Source organism: Nerophis ophidion, linkage group LG14, assembly GCF_033978795.1.
Source record: "Nerophis ophidion isolate RoL-2023_Sa linkage group LG14, RoL_Noph_v1.0, whole genome shotgun sequence".
Taxonomy (NCBI): Eukaryota; Metazoa; Chordata; class Actinopteri; order Syngnathiformes; family Syngnathidae; genus Nerophis; species Nerophis ophidion.
This window is the reverse complement of record NC_084624.1, coordinates 31,787,606-31,805,697: the sequence shown is the minus strand read 5'-3', so window position 1 is coordinate 31,805,697 and position 18,092 is coordinate 31,787,606. Positions and strand designations below refer to the sequence as shown.

At 37.6% G+C, this 18,092-nt stretch overlaps 1 long non-coding RNA gene across 1 annotated transcript in view; it reads left to right on the top strand.

Annotated features, from left to right (window-relative positions):
- LOC133568475 (uncharacterized) overlaps positions 1 to 18,092 on the top strand; it is a 36,535-nt gene that overhangs the window by 6,400 nt on the left and 12,043 nt on the right. The gene's annotated exons all lie outside the window — the stretch shown is intronic.

The following is an 18,092-nucleotide window of genomic DNA, read 5'->3' as shown; positions in this document are numbered from 1 at the left end:
CACCATAATAATACTCATATGTTGGAAGCACGGTACAATCCATCAAGCGGTGCGGCTTCATAGCTTAACATAGTTGTACTAAAACATTATAGAACATTTTTTAGCGCAGTGTGAAATGTTATATATTTTCAATGGAACATAAAATTGTGGTGTCTTTTACTTGAGTCATATTGCAGTCTACACGTATCTCTTATGTGCGACTGCCGTATACTGGTCACACTTATTTCACCATGTACCAAATAAAATAGCTTTGAGGTCGGTAAGCAGAACCAAAATGATTCCTTACATTAGGCATACCGGGTTATAAGGCGCACTGTCGAGTTTTGAGAAAATGAAATTATTTTAAGTGCGCTTTGTAGTCCGAAAAAGACGGTATGTATATACAGTATTCCCCGCGCATTCATTGACTGAAAGAGCGCTTCCATATCCGGGCAGTTGTCCGTAGTTTGGGGACCACTGCTTTATTGCTTTGCTGAATTTCCCCCAGGGATCAATAAAGTACTTTCTATTATATTCTATTCTATTATTTAGATGCTAATTAAGATTACTTCATAGATAGATAGATAGATAGATAGATAGATAGATAGATAGATAGATAGATAGATGGATAGATAATACTTTATTGATTTCTTCAGGAGAGTTCCTACAGTAGATGAAGTTTTGTTAGACGCTTTAAGCATACGCTTTCAATTGGATATTACAGTGGTTCTCAGCCTTTTTTCAGTGATGTACCCCCTGCGAACATTTTTTTTAATTTGAGTACCCCTAATCAGAGCAAAGCATTTTTGGTTGAAAAAAAGAGTTAAAGAAGTAAAATACAGCACTATGTCATCAGTTTCTGATTTATTAAATTGTATAACAGTGCAAAATATTGCTCATTTGTAGTGGTCTTTTTTGAACTATTTGGAAAAAATATATAAAGATATCTAAAAACTTGTTAAAAAATAAACAAGTGATTCAAATATAAATAAAGATTTCTACACATAGAAGTAATCATCAACTTAAAGTGCCCTCTTTGGGGATTGTAATAGAGATCCATCTGAATTCATTAACTTAATTCCAAACATTTATTCACCCCAAAAAATTATAAATCTTTAAGATCAATATTTATGGAACATTTCCACAAAAAATCTAGCTGTCAACACTGAATATTGCATTGTTGCATTTATTTTCACAGTTTATGAACGTACATACTTACATTTTTATTATTCAATAAATATGTTTATAAAGGATTTTTGAATTGTTGCTATTTTTAGAATATTTTTTTAAAACCTCACGTACCCCTTGGCATACCTACAAGTACCCCCAGGGGTACGCGTACCCCCATTTGAGAACCACTGGGATATTAGGATGGAAACAATTTTTCGGCCATAGTCCGACTTATTTCACACAACGTTTAGTTGGCGCCGCTACTTTTAACTGGACCATGACACTGATGTGTTCTAAACTAGTCTTTCTAGAAACACTTGCAATCAGACTTTCTCATTTTCAAAACATGTTTGTTAGTGTATTTGCTGGACAACTTTCTTTTTTTTTTTTTTTTTTTTGCTTCAGTGTGAGAAGTAAGAAGAGGATTTTAGAGAAAACAGCAGTTCCTCTCACTTGTCATTTTCTGCAAATGTTAAAGGTGCAAGGGCTAAACGTGTTATGAAGTTATACAACAACGTTTAGGCTTAATTGCTAACACATTCAGTAAACATATCATGTTTGACTGTTATTGGAGTCAAATGAGTTTTGCCTTCACCGTACCAATGAGGACATATGTCATTTTTCCTAAAAAATATTGCGAAAAAGACAGGCAGTCTTATGTTGGTGGTGGTCAATACATTGTCACGTGCAAACCAACAAATGGTGCCCAACAGCTCCCCCCCAAGTGGGGACAGAGCTGTATTTCTGTCACTCATACAAACCAGTGACTTGGCAAGATGAAGCAGCAACATGTTGCAATCTACCAGCACTGCCATTTTAGTGATGTTGAAAGATTGTCATGATGTCACATGAAAGTCATTATTAGTTTGTTGTTCTTTGTATTTCCTGTCCTACGCTCTTAATTTTCACTCCACTTCCTGTTTGCCTGCCAGTCCTCTGGTCTGAGCGCTGGCTCCGGGATAGGTACTTAGGACACATCTGTCCCTGGAGGCCATCATCACTGGCTTTGCAGTTTGTACCCATATTTGCTCTTTGTGCACTTCCCAGCTGCACATCTTTGTGTTTTTGTATTACTTGCATTTTCCCTCAAAGAAAGGGATTATTTTCTGAACTTGTCTGACATCTCTGCATCCTGGGGTGCAGACCAATAACGCCACACCGAACTGACATAGATTGATGATTGTTATTTGTTTTGTGTGTTAGAAGTAAATTTACCAATAAATGGTCTTAAAAAGACATATTCAGTGTTGTCTTTACAAACCCCTCTTTGTACAAACTTTTCGATTTACCAACCACTGGCAGAATAAAATGATGCTTTGATGTAAGAGCCTTGTCTCGATGTACGAACGTTTCATATACCCATTGTGTGCCTGCAGGACAGCCATTTTATGCCCGGCAGCGCAGCTATTGTGGGTGGGATGTTTGCTCTCCAGTGTTGATTCAGTCAGATGGTGTGCTACTTTGTCGGCATTTTTAGCCTTTTTACAAAATTTTTTCTAGCTTTGCTGGCTCAATATGAGTCCAAAGAAAGCAACCGAAAAGCAATGTGTGGTTCAAAACTTTCAGGAAGTATCCACAGTGTTGTCGACACTGTCCCCTCCGCCCTTCAGCTGCACGCCAAGATGATTTGTCCAGGTTGGAACCCATTATTCATGTTTACATTGTTTCTTATGCAAAACATTTGCTTAAATCAGGGGTCGACAACCCAAAACGTTGAAAGAGCCATATTAAACCCTCCATCCATCCATTTCCTACCGCTTATTCCCTTCAGGGTCGCGGGGGACGCTGGATCCTATCTCAGCTACAATCGGGCCAAAAATAAAAAAATAAAAATATGTCTGGAGCCACAAAAGATTAAACGTTTATATAAGTGTTATAATGACTGCAACGCATGATGTGTCTATATTAGCCTACTAGCAAAGGCTGACACAAATCTTCGTTGACAGAAATGTTCTATTTACATTTTTATCCAACACATTTTTGCAACATTAAAAATCATTTGTAAAATAGAGGCTTCTCACAGGATGAGATAAGTGGCCCAGAATGGCCAAAGGTATAGATGCATGTGTCCAAGTTAAAGGAAACGGCAGGCTGTCTTCTTCTAATGGATTTATGACAATCTTTGCAAGCTGGGTAACGTTTGCTGTGGTCTGGAACAACATGGCACACAAAAAACTATCAGAATTGCAGCCAATATTACATACAGATAATGTGTCATGAGAAATGCAAATTTAAATTAAATTTACAGAAGACATAAGGAAATTAAATGACCTCAAATATACCTACAAAGTAGGCATAATGATGCAATATGTATATACAGCTAGCCTAATTAGCATTGATTAGCTTGCAGTCCTGCGATGAGGTGGCGACTTGTCCAGGGTGTACCCCGCCTTCCGCCCGATTGTAGCTGAGATAGGCGCCAGCGCCCCCCGTGACCCCAAAAAAGGAATAAGCGGTAGAAAATGGATGGATGGATGGATGGATAGCTTGCACTCATGGATTGACCAAATATGCCTGATAAGCACTCCAGCATATTAATAAAATCAACAAAGCTCACGCACAGTATAAAACATTTGGTGGACAAAATGAGACAAAGAAGGAGTGGCATAAAACACATCTTTCGCGGGAATTAGAGGGACAAAACAGTGCTTGCCAAATAATCTTATCATTGAAGCATGTATAACATAAACAGTGGGATTTCTAACAATTAGGAAGGTTTGTGTAACGTTGGCTCTCCTCCAAAAATAAAATTATTAAGACAAAAAATATATTTTTTCAATTTTCACACATCTCTGAAAGAGGTCCAGAGAGCCAATAGGGCGGCGGTAAAGAGCAGCATGCGGCTCTCAAACCGTGGGTTGCTGACCCCCGGCTTAAATATATGAACTTTTCTATTTACAAACCCCGTTCCCTGATAAGTACCAATATGTTTAAGTTGTGCATTACTGTTTTACGACCAAAAGTTTGTCATGGTACTGCATTACGGCTACAGTCAATTCTTTTGATTATTTTATCTCTGTAGGTATCCCAGTTATAGACACATCAATAATAAATAGGATTTTGTTTGCATTCAGGCTAAACTGGTGTGCTTATTGCAAAAGAAACCCAAAGAGATTTAGACTCAAATATGATCTCTGACACAAATACTACAAAAAACACACTCACATATATGCAGGTGTGCCTTAATGGATCTTGCTTAAGGCTTTCACCTAGGATGTACTTGACAATATCTTGGAGGAACTAAGTTTCCAATAGGGCGGCGTCAGAGATAATGAAGCTCGACATTGATTTTCCGCTGACTTTCACTCAGCTGGAACCATTATTAAATATTCACATCATTGTAGGAGTATTGCTTATATCACTTTTTTCTTGGCTTGCCAATAAGCAAAAGCCCATCCACAAACTAAAGTGATGCTTTGATAAGTGAAAAAATCTATTCCCTCAGTTATTTAAGTCAGTGGAGCATCCTGTAAATTGGGTTGATCCTAGTGGACCTTGATATTGCTTTAAAAGGAGACGGCGTGAATACAAACTAGTACACTAAACCAGCAACTCCGTAAAGCTGTTTAAAGCTAGTACTTTTAAGTACTTAATTTAATGATGTTAAATAGACAGAATTTAAGCCGCTTATGACCCCTTTAAATAATCTGCATTTGTACATGATAAATGCAGTATTTTTTTTTTTGATCAATGAAATGCATTAACATATTCAATTTGACAACCCTAATGTTAATATACTCATAGATGCTATCATAACTTTGAAAAAGCAGCCAAATCCTCCTGAGGACCAGCGTCTGCTGGATTTCTCCGGTTTGTTTTGTTATGTACACATTTTGGGGGTAAAAAAAAATATAAAAAATAATCGCCCTGTTATGCAAAACACAAATGTCAGTGCAGAGGACGCTGGCTCTCGAGATGATAATGTAGCAATTAAATCTAATGAGCACCACTGTGTTCTTTGCAAAAAAAACACTTTTCTTCTCTTGCGTGCACGTTGTTTTCCTTTCTCGCCACAAAGCAAAAAGAGGTGAAGAGGTGCATTGATGGCTTTGTTTGTTGTGCTACTTAGTGTGCTTAATCAATAGGTCTTGTTTACGGTCGCAAACAAACTCAGCGCGCACAAGACACGCTAACCCCGTGACGAATAGCAATAGGCAGAGAACCTGATACCTGATCATTTGTCATTCTCATACTATTGATTGGTGAGTAACGCAATGAGACAAATCTCCTCTAGGAGCATTCCAGGCAGATTACAGCCTTATCATGCTTCCTCATTCCTTACCGCTTTAAGTCTATGATCAAGGCATATTGCAAGATGCCAACCGCGTAGAGCAGGGGTGTCAAACTCAAATACAGAGTGGGCCAAAATTTAAAAAAGAACAAATTAACTTAATTTAATAGGGACCCAAACAAGTTTTGCCACAAATATTGAACAAGCAAGGCTTAAATAGGGCAGCACGGTGACACAGGGGTTGGTGCATCTGCCTCACAATACGAAGGTCCTGAGTAATCCTGGGTTCAATCCCGGGCTCGGGATCTTTCTGTGTGGAATTTGCATGTTCTCCCCGGGACTGGGTGGGTTTCCTCCGGGTATTTGGGCTTCCTCCCATGGAACAGGCAGAGCTTATATAACGTAATAGTGCAAAATCAACGTTCAAAAAACATCAGTGGTATATTAAATAAGATTTAATAAAAAAAAATAATGCCTCTTTTCTATTTGCAGCCGTCTGAGGTAAATATCAACATTAACTTTTTCCACAGGCTAATAAATTAAAAAATAAAATAAAATGAGGTGGGCGGGGTTTGATAGTAGCGGGAGTGTATATTGTAGCGTTCCGGAAAAGTTAGTGCATCAAGGGATTCCGGGTATTTATTCTGTTGTGTTTATGTTGTGTTACGGTGCATGTGTTCTCCCGAAATGTTTTTGTCATTCTTGTTTGGTGTGGGTTCACAGTGTGGCGCATATTTGTAACAATGTTAAAGTTTTTTATACGGCCACCCTCAGGGTGACCTGTATGGCTGTTGACCAAGTATGTGTTTGTGAAAGCCGCATATATTATGTGACTTGGCCAGCACGCTGTTTGTATGGAGGAAAAGAGGACGTGACAACATATTGTAGAGGACGCTAAAGGCAGTGCCTTTAAGGCACGCTCCCAATATTGTTTTCCGGGTGGAAATCGGGAGAATGGTTGCTCAGGGAGATTTTCGGGTAGGGCACTAAACTTCGGGAGTCTCCTGAGAAAATCGGGAGGGTTGGCAAGTATGAGTATTAGCGGTGAATGTTGTGTTACCGGCGGGCCAGCTCTAATGTTAATTTGATATTGCCTAAAGGGCCAAATGAAATTAAAGGGCAGGCCAAATTTGGCCCGCGGGCCAGAGTTTGACACCCATGGCGTAGAGGGAAAATGCACAAGGCATGACAAACATGACAAGTTCGGTAAAATTGCTTTGTTTTATATGCAAGGTTCCCCATTCGCCAGGGTATCATCCATCATCCAAACATTGCATGTAGAGAAAGCATTTCTATTTTTAGAGAGCCATTGCTGTGCCGCACGCCCCCCGTATTGCCTAACAAAAATGGTGTGAGGAAGCAAATTATTGTATCAGCAGGGAGCATCATTTACAGATAGGGTCACATGTAATGGAAAGCAATTTTCACCGGGGGCTCTTTTCCATGTCGGGCGGCTACGTGGACTGAAAGCATCAACTACAAGGACAAATGGCAGCCTGTTGCCTAAATCACTGTCTCCACTTGAGTGGCCCATGCTGATCCCTTCGGCAACCTTCAATGGCATGCAATTAAGGAAATGCAGCATGTGCTTTATGTTTAATCACATTAAAAATATATGTATAATAGCAGGGCTCGCAAAAAACAAAAACAAAAAACACGTTAATGGCAATAAACACATTATTTCTCTTCATATAATTCAATAAGAATGGGACACATGCCAGACATTGTTGCACATTGTAATTACCTTTTTTCTTGAATTGCCGCAGAGCATATAGTATGTGCCTGCCTTGTATTACTGCCGGGTCAAACTTGCTCCGCAAAATAATTAGCGCATGCTAAATATTACCACCTGGTCAAACTTGTGACGTCACGAGTGACACTTCCCCTGTCGTCATTTTCAAAATGGCGGAGGCTGATTTCAAAACCGGTAATTTGAAATCGCATAAAGGGAAGAAGATTAAGAGCTATTCAGTAGGATTTAAGGTCCAAGCTTACATCACACTTAAATTTTTACTGCATGCCTTTGGTAAGTGCCGGAGTGAGAAGAGGTTTTAAAATATTTAGCACATGCTTGCCTATACCGCATGCCTTTGGTAAGCGCAGGAGTGAGAAGACGTTTTCAATTAATTAGCGCCCCCGCGGCAATTCAAGGAAATACGATAATCATGATGTATTCATGTTTTCAAACCGGAATTAAATTGATTACAAAATATAATCTAAAATCACTTTATTTTAAATTCATTTAAATCAGGGGCATCAAACTAATTTTAGCTCAGGGGCCACGTGGAGGAAAATCTGTGCACAGGCCGGTCTATTAAAATCATGGCATTAAAACTAAAAAATAAACACAACTTCAGATGGTTTTCTTTGTCTTACTTTGGCCAAAATAGAACATTCTGAAAGTATTAAAATAAAAATATGTTAAAAAAATACCAGCAGCCTTAAGGTTTGGATCCATGAAGGAATAAAGAAAGTGAATGAATGTTTGTAACTGAATACATTTATATATACATTAAAATGTGTTTTCTTTTGTATGATTTGTTTTTAATGAATTAAGTAACAATTATAACCTTTTTCCAAAACACAATATAGAATGTGAGATACAACAAGATAATGCATACATTTATCATTTGTTTTCAAAACAAAAAAGTGGAAATTAAAATATTTACTGGGGCACCCCATGTTTATGACTTGATGGGGTCCCTAGCACCCCATTAAGAACATTTCTAGCGCCAACACTGATGGAATATTGGTGTGTGCCAGCGAACCGCTTCTATTACTAATAAAAAAAAAATATACATACATACATACATACATACAGGTGCTGTTCATATTAGAATATCACGAAAAAGTTGATTTATTTCAGTAATTATATTCAGAACGTGAAACTTACATATTATATCAATTCATTACAAACATAGTGATATATTTGAAATGTTTATTTCTTTAAATTTTGATGATTAGTACTGACAATTACTGAAAATCCCAAATTCAGTATCTCAGAAAATTAGAATATTAGTTACGACTAGTACCAAAACATATTTTTTAGAAATGTGGGCCAACTGAAAAGTATGAACATGGAAAGTTTCAGCATGTACGGCAATCAATACTTAGTTGCAGCTCCTTTTGCCTGAATTGCTGCAGCAATACGGCGTGGCATGGAGTCGACCAGTCTGTTGCACTCTTCAGGTGTTATGAGAGCCCAGGTTGCTTTAATAGTGGCCTTCAGCTCTTCAGCATTGTTGGGTCTGGCATTTGGCATCTTCCGCTTCACAATACCCCATAGGTTTTCTATGGGGTTAAGGTCAGGTGAGTTTGCAGGCCAATCAAGAACAGGGATACCATGGTCCTTAAACCAGGTACTGGTAGATTTGGCACTGTGTGCAGGTGCCAAGTCATGTTGGAAAATGAAATCTTCACCTCCATAAAATTGGACCGCGGCAGGCAGCATAAAGTGTTCTAAAACTTCCTGGTAGACTGCTGCATTGACCCTAGACCTCAGGAAACACAGTGGACCAACACCAGCAGATGACATGGCACCCCAGACCACTACCGATTGTGGAAATTTGACACTGGACTTCAGGCAACGTGGATTCTGTGCCTCTCCTGTCTTCTTCCAGACTCTGGGACCTTGATTTCCAAAGGAGATACAATATTGACTTTCATCTGAAAACATATCTTTGGACCACTCAGCAGTAGTCCAGTCCTTTTTGTCTTGAGCCCAGGCGAGACGCTTTTGACGTTGTCTCTTATTCAAGAGTGGCTTTACACAAGGAATGCGACAGCTGAAGCCCATATCTTGCATACGTCGATGCGTGGTGGTTCTTGAAGCACTGACTCAGGCTGCAGTCCATTCTTTGTGGATCTCCCCCACCTTTTTGAATTGGCTTTGTTTGACAATCCTCTCCAGGGTGCGGTTATCCCTCTTGCTTGTACACTTTTTCTACCACATCTTTGTCTTCCCTTCACCTCTCTATTAATGTGCTTGGACACAGAGCTCTGGGAACATCCAACCTCTTTGGCAATGACCTTTTGTGTCTTGCCCTCCTTCTTTAAAGTATCAATGGTAATCTTTTGGACAGTTGTCAAGTCAGCAGTCTTCCCCATGATTGCGTGTCATACAGAATCAAAACGAGAGACCATTTAAAGGCTTTTCCAGGTGTTTTGAGTTAGTTAGCTAATTAGAGTGTGGCACCAGGTGTCTTCAACATCTGACCTTTTCACCATATTCAAATTTTCTGAGATGTTGAATTTAGGGTTTTCATTGGTTGTCAGCTATAATTATCTCCTTTTTGGCAAAAAACACTTGAAATGTATCAGTCTGTTTGGAATGAATGTATATATTCTACAAGTCTGACTTTTTAAATGGAATTAATGAAATAAATCAACTTTTTCATGATATTCTAATAATATGACCAGCACCTGTGTGTATATATATATATATATATATAAATATATATATATATATATATATATATATATATATATATATATATATATATATATATATATATATATATATATATATACACACACCACATTAGGAAGATCCCTAGCGCCAACACTGATGGAATATTGGTGTGTGCCAGCGAACCGCTTCTATTACTAGTAAAAATAAATATATATATATATATATATATATATATATATATATATATATATATATATATATATACACATACATACATACATATATATATATGTATACATGTATATTATATATATATATATATATATATTTATATATATATATATATATACAAACCCCGTTTCCATGTGAGTTGGGAAATTGTGTTAGATGTAAATATAAACGGAATACAATAATTTGCAAATCCTTTTCAACCCATATTCAGTAGAATGCACTACAAAGACAAGATATTTGATGTTCAAACTCATAAACTTTATTTTTTTTTGCAAATAATAACTAACTTTGAATTTCATGGCTGCAACACGTGCCAAAGTAGTTGGGAAAGGAAATGTTCAACACTGTGTTATATAACCTTTTCTTTTAACAACACTCAATAAACGTTTGGGAATTGATGAAACTAATTGTTGAAGCTTTGAAAGTGGAATTTTTTTCTCATTTTTTATGTTATGTTTTATGTAGAGCTTTAGCCGTTCAACAGTCTGGGGTCTCCGCTGTCGTATTTTACGCTTCATAATGCGCCACACATTTTCGATGGGAGACAGGTCTGGACTGCAGGTGGGCGAGGAAAGTACCCACACTCTTTTACTACGAAACCACGCTGTTGTAACACTTGGCTTGGCATTGTCTTGCTGAAATAAGCAGCAGCATCCATGATAACGTTGCTTGGATGACAACATATGTTGCTCCAAAACCTGTATGGACCATTCAGTATTAATGGTGCCTTCACAGATGTGTACGTTATCCATGCCTTGGGCACTAATGCACCCCCATACCATCACAGATGCTGGCTTTTGAACGTTGTGCCCAAAACAATCCGGATGGTTATTTTCCTCTTTGCTCTGGAGGACACCACGTCCACAGTTTCCAAATATAATTTGAAATGTGAACTCGTCAGACCAAAGAACACTTTTCCACTTTGTATCAGTCCATCTTAGATGAGCTCGTGCCCAGCGAAGCCAGCGGCTTTCCTTGGTGTTGTTGATAAATAGTTTTGCTTTGCATAGCAGAGTTTTAATTTGCACTTACAGATGTAGCAACCAACTGTAGTTACTGACGGTGATTTTATTAAGTGTTCCTGAGCCCATGTAGTGATATCCTTTAGAGATAGACGTCAGTTTTTGATGCAGTACCGCCTGAGGGATCAAAGGTCTGTAATATCATCGCTCACGTGGAGTAATTTCTCCAGATTCTCTGAACCTTTTAATGATTTTACGGACCGTAGATGGTAAATCCCTAAATTCTTTGCATTAGGTCGTTGACAAAAAAAAGTTCTAAAACTGTTCAACAATTTGCTTACAAATTGGTGACCTTCATCTCATCCTTGTTTGTGAATTACTTAGCATTTCATGAAAGCCGCTTTTATACCCAATCATGGCACCCACCTCTTCCCAATTAATCTGCACACCCGTGGGATACTCCAAATAAGTGTTTGATGAACATTCCTCCACTTTATCAGTATTTATTGCCACCTTTCCTGATTTTTTTGTCACGTGTTGCTGGCATCAAATTCTAAAGTTTATGATTATTTGAAAAAAAATATATATATATCAGTTTGAACATCAAATATGTTGTCTTTGTAGCATATTCAACTAAATATGGGTTAAAAATGATTTGCAAATCATTGTATTTCATTTAATTTTACATCAAACACAATTTCCCAACTCAAATGAAAACGGGGTTTGTACATATATATATATATATATATATTTATATATATATATATATATATATATATATATATATATACATACACACATATATATATATATATATATATATATATATATATATAAATACACACATACATATATATATATAGATATATATACACACGTACATATACATGATATATATATATACACACACATACATACATATATATATATATATATACATACATACATACATATAAATATATTGTATATGTATGTATCTATGTATATATATATACACACACACACACACACACATATATTTTAATAAACACGTTGCAAGCTAACGACGCCCCCTTGCCTCTGTGTCGTCTACTTCTCCCACTGTACCGTTACAATAACTCGTTTGAAGTTGAAACAAATCTCTAAAATATTTACAGCAGTTTTTGGGAGGCTAATCATTTTAATCATTAGGGACAAAAAGGTGAGAATCTTTAGATGTCCTGTCGCTTTTTTTTTTAATAACGGTATGTATAAATTATCACACTGAAATCATAATTACACTGTAGATAATCCATCAACAGTTTAGCAGGAAAACAAGTCATTGCTTTTTCTTACTTGCAGATGTTGGATTTCTATCAAGATGAAGAAGTCTTTATAACACAGATAGCAATTAAACTCTTCTAGATGCATCACAAACTATTGCTTGCAAAATTCAGTACTGCTGAAAGCCAGCATTTAAAAAAGGTACATTATAAATGTACATTGGTTAGTTTTAAGACCGAGAGAACAGATGTGGATGTGCAACACGGAAAAGCAGTACAATATTGCAGAGTAAAATATTAATACTCATAATAGACAAACACTTGCATGCACCCCGCAGTTAAAAAAGGTAGTGCACAGTTGGCCTGGTCTCTTATGCAAAGTAGCTCTGCTGGCGGTGGACTTTGTTGAGGGCAGGTGAAACCCTAGAGCAAGAAACAGAAATGTTCTTGTTGGTTGCAAATATCAATCATCCAAAGTCCTAATAAATTCCTACCACAGTTTTTACATGCATTGCTAATTTCATCTTGCTCGCTATCATCATTCCCAGCAGGCTGACACCCGAGTACCATTCCTTGGCCTTAGTTAAACAAACGGTTTTAGATCAAATTATTTCCTACAGGAGTTTAGGATGCTGGGGGGTGGGAGGAATTTGCCCCGAGGATGGCGAATATCGAACGTGTGCATTTGAACACAGTAATCGTGTTGCTCTTAAAGGCAGGCAAGTACGATTGATCGAAATAACATTACGTATTGATGCAGCGCTAAAAGTTCACGTAGCATATTGCTGTAATGTAAACACCACCGAAAGGTGCTAACTTATGGGAATACTAGCAGTTAACAGACGTTGTCACCCTGTCACCTTGTGTATCAGAATGCTTCAAAGAAATGGACCCCCGCCCCCTCCTCTTCAGATAGACATTTTCTTGTAATACCTCACCTGAACATTCCTGGAGTGTATGCAAGCGTCGCACGCGCCTCGCGACAAGCTCGCAGACAAGCACAGCCAGCATCTATCTTGTTGACAGAAGTGCTGAGTGGCTATTATTTTTCAGCGGGGCGTATAAAAAGAAAAAACACGGGCAATTAAACGCTATTGGACCGTCTGATATTGTCTTCTTTGTTGGGGGGGACACACGTGTGAAAAATGTGGTATTGTTGAAATGCATGGATGCTGATAAGCAACAAAAAAAAGTTTTAAATTGACGTTTATCCATACATTGGAAATATATAGTACAGGCCAAAAGTTTGGACACAGCTTCTCTTTCAATGTGTTTCCTTTATTTTCATGACTATTTACATAGTAAAATGTCACTGACAGCATCAAAACTATATGTAATGTTCTACATTTTCAAAGAAACATACAATTTTGGTGTCTTTTACTTAAGCCATATTGCAGTCTATACATATCTCTTGTGTGTTACTGCCATCAACTGGTCAAACTTATCATTTCACAATGTACCAAAAAAAATGGCTTTTTGGTCAGTTTGGCATACCGGGTTACAAAGCACACTGTCTAGTATTGGGAAAATAAAATGATTTTAAGTGCGTTTTATTGTCCAGAAAATATGGAATATTTACACACATACACACACACATATATATGTGTGTGTGTGCGTGTATATGTATACACACATACATATATATATATATATATATACATACATATATACACATACATACATATATATACACATATAGACACAAATATATATACACACATATTATATATATATATATATATATATATATATATATATATATATATATATATATATATATATACACATACATACACATAAATATATAATGCATATATATATCTGTATAGGGTATAGTAATTGTTTGACCTCTGTTATCGCCAACAAAGGTTATATTACAAAGTATTGAGTTGAATTTTTGTTATTGACCAAATACTTATTTTCCACAATAATTTACAAATAAATTATTTAAAAATTCTACAATGTGAATTCCTGGATATTTTTTTTTTTCACATTTTGTTTCTCACAGTTGAAGTGTACCTATGATGAAACTTACAGACCTCTGTCATCATTTTAAGAGGGAGAACTTGCACAATTGGTGGCTGACTAAATATTTTTATATATATATATACACACACACACAGTGGGGCAAAAAATATTTAGTCAGCCACCAATTGTGGCTGACTAAATATATATATATATAAATAAATAAATAAATGGGTTGTACTTGTATAGCGCTTTTCTACCTTCAAGGTACTCAAAGCGCTTTGACACTACTTCCACATTTACCCATTCACACACACATTCACACACTGATGGAGGGAGCTGCCATGCAAGGCGCCAACTAGCACCCATCAGGAGCAAGGGTGAAGTGTCTTGCTCAGGACACAACGGACGTGACGAGGTTGGTACTAGGTGGGATTTGAACCAGGGCCCCTCGGGTTGCGCACGGCCACTCTCCCACTGTATGTATGTATAATATATGTGTGTGTGTGCGTGTATATGTATACACACATACATATATATATATATATATATACATACATATATACACATACATACATATATATACACATATAGACACAAATATATATACACACATATTATATATATATATATATATATATATACATATATATATATATATACATACACATAAATATATAATGCCTATATATATCTGTATAGGGTATAGTAATTGTTTGACCTCTGTTATCGCCAACAAAGGTTATATTACAAAGTATTGAGTTGAATTTTTGTTATTGACCAAATACTTATTTTCCACCATAATTTACAAATAAATTCTTTAAAAATTCTACAATGTGAATTCCTGGATATTTTTTTTTTTCACATTTTGTTTCTCACAGTTGAAGTGTACCTAGGATGAAACTTACAGACCTCTGTTATCATTTTAAGAGGGAGAACTTGCACAATTGGTGGCTGACTAAATATTTTTATATATATATATACACACACAGTGGGGCAAAAAAAAGTTAGTCAGCCACCAATTGTGGCTGACTAAATATATATATATATATATATATATATATATATATATATATATATATATAATCACTTAGTTGGATTTGGTGGGATTTGGAGAGGCATGAGCCCTTTTTACTGGCCAAATAATTTCGGATGTCAATAGAGTTACAAAATGTGTTAACACCTGAGGGCAACAGTGGTAAAATAATTGCATGGTCATTACAGCATTTATACGATACAAACTATAGCCTGGAACTATATCATGTGATCAGCGACAGTACACATTCATAATGCATTTGTATAGTAAGTTCCTCTCCTATTTACCTACAAACAATTAAACATACAGTTCGAAATAAACCTTTGCTTAGTATTTTAGGAGGGGGGGGGGGGGGGGGGGGTACCGTCACGGCTCCACATGTTCTCGTTATGGTTGTAGCTGTCACAAAGTGAGACCACTGCCATTCATCATGTGCCACGTTGCTAAAAATACATGTATTCAACCTTCCAGTTATCAGGAGGAGGTACTGTAGGTACAATGTAGCGAAAAACAGCAAGACAAGCACTGACCCAAAGCTAAAAAATACAAATGACTTATTGTGTCATTACACAGGCAAATCACATTAAACATCCTTTGGAAGCTAATAGAAATGCTGCACTGTGTGGCCCTTTCTGTTACAATCAGTCCTGCTATTTATCTCTTTCTACAGTCTGTCCAGAGCACTTTCTCACGCATCTGTGTCTCCGCGTTGCCTCCACACCAACCTTTTCACCCACCCGCTTTTATTTTTGTGCAGGGCCGCTCGCCTCGCCTGCTTTCTCCAAGCCCCCCACCACACGCTCCAAGCGGGTCGGTGTCTTTGTCACTTTCTCTGCTGAGCAGACAAATCCGATTGGAAGTTTAAGGACATGGCGCTGCATTATTCAAAGACTTTACAGGAACAAGAGCTGCAAATTATGGCCGGCTAATTTTGATTAAAAGGAAGTTTGCTGAGACGACAAAGCAAAACGACCACGGTGAAGGGAGGGGCTCTTTACTACGACTGTTTAAAGGGGAACATTATCACCAAACCTATGCAAGCGTCAATATATACCTTGATGTTGCAGAAAAAAGGCCATGTATTTTTTTTAACCAATTTCCGAACTCTAAATGGGTGAATTTTGGCAAATTAAACGCTTTTCTGTTTATCGGTCTTTTAGCGATGACGTCAGAACGTGACGTCACCGAGGTAACACACTCGCCATTTTCATTTTCAAAACATTACAAACACCGGGTCTCAGCTCTGTTATTTTCCATTTTTTCGACTCTTTTTTGGAAACTTGGAGACATCATGCCTCGTCGGTGTGTTGTCGGAGGGTGTAAAATCACTAACAGGGAGGGATTCAAGTTGCACCACTGGCAAGAAATCTGCCGCCAGACCCCCATTGAATTTGCCAGTGTCTTCACATTTGACCGGCGATGTTAAGACAGACATGGCACAGAGATGTATGGATAACCTGCAGATGCATTTGCAACAATTAAGTCAACGAAATCACAAAAGTGAGTTTTGTTGATGTTGTTGACTTATGTGCTAATCAGACATATTTGGTCATGGCATGACTGCCAGCTAATCGATGCTAACATGCTACACTAATCGATGCTAACATGCTATTTACGCTAGCTGTATGTACATTTGAAACTAGATACCCACATTCAATGCGAAACAAACACTTACCAATCGACGGATTTAAGTTGCTCCAGTGTCACAAGATGCGAAAGTCCTGATCGTTTGGTCCGCACATTTTACAGGCGATGCTAATAAGGCAGCCATGCTATGAGCCACTTCATTAGGTACACCCACGCTATGGCCGAATAGCGTCAATAGCTATTCGCTCAATAGCTTCAATTTCTTCTTCAATTTCGTTTTCGCTATCTGCCTCCATACTCCGACCATCTGTTTCAATACATGCGTAATCTGTTGAATCGCTTAAGCCGCTGAAATCAGAGTCTGAATCCGAGCTAATGTCGCTGTATCTTGCTGTGCTATTCGCCATTGTTTGTTTAAATTGGCAGCACTGTATGACGTCGCAGGGAAATGGACAGTCGCATCGCAAATAGCGAAAATCAAGAACTTTAAAGCTTTTTTAGGGATATTCCGGGAGGTGTAAAATTTGGAAAAAAAAATTGAAAAATAAAACAAGCCACTGGGAACCTATTTTTTTTGTTTTTAACCCTTTTTGAATTGTGATAATGTTCCCCTTTAAGTTTAGCACAGAGTGGTACTGACACTGTCTAACACAAAATCATTTTGGTGACACAAAGATGTTCACTAGGACTGTGCATACTTTTTCCCTTCCGATGGGATTCCGATATGTGAGCCCTGTAGTGTTGGCCAATACAGATATAAAACAGCAGAAGTCATAGTATATATTTGTGTTACTTTGTATTGTCGAATAGGTCAGAGAACAGCTGTAGTCATGAAAACCACAAACCTTATGACAGACTTATGCTGTCTTTAAATTGAAGTGAAGCGTTGTTGTGTTTTAGCCAATATTGTGTGTTTACTGGAGGACATTGAAATGTTAATTGGCTGTCCAGCTTTTCATAAGTAAAACGGCTTGTATATGAGTGCTTATTTTGGAGAGTTTAAATGCAAGCCTATATCGATATATTTTGCTGGTATAGGACGGATTAGATATTGGATTGGGACACTCATAATGTGGTGAAGAAGGAGCTGAGCCGGAAGGCAAAGCTCTCAATTTACCGGTTGATCTACGTTCCCATCCTCACCTATGGCCATGAGCTTTGGGTCATGACCGAAAGGATAGGATCACGGGTACAAGCGGCCGAAATGAGTTTCCTCCGCCGGATGGGGGGGCTCTCCCTTAGAGATAGGGTGAGAAGCTCTGCCATCCGGGAGGAGCTC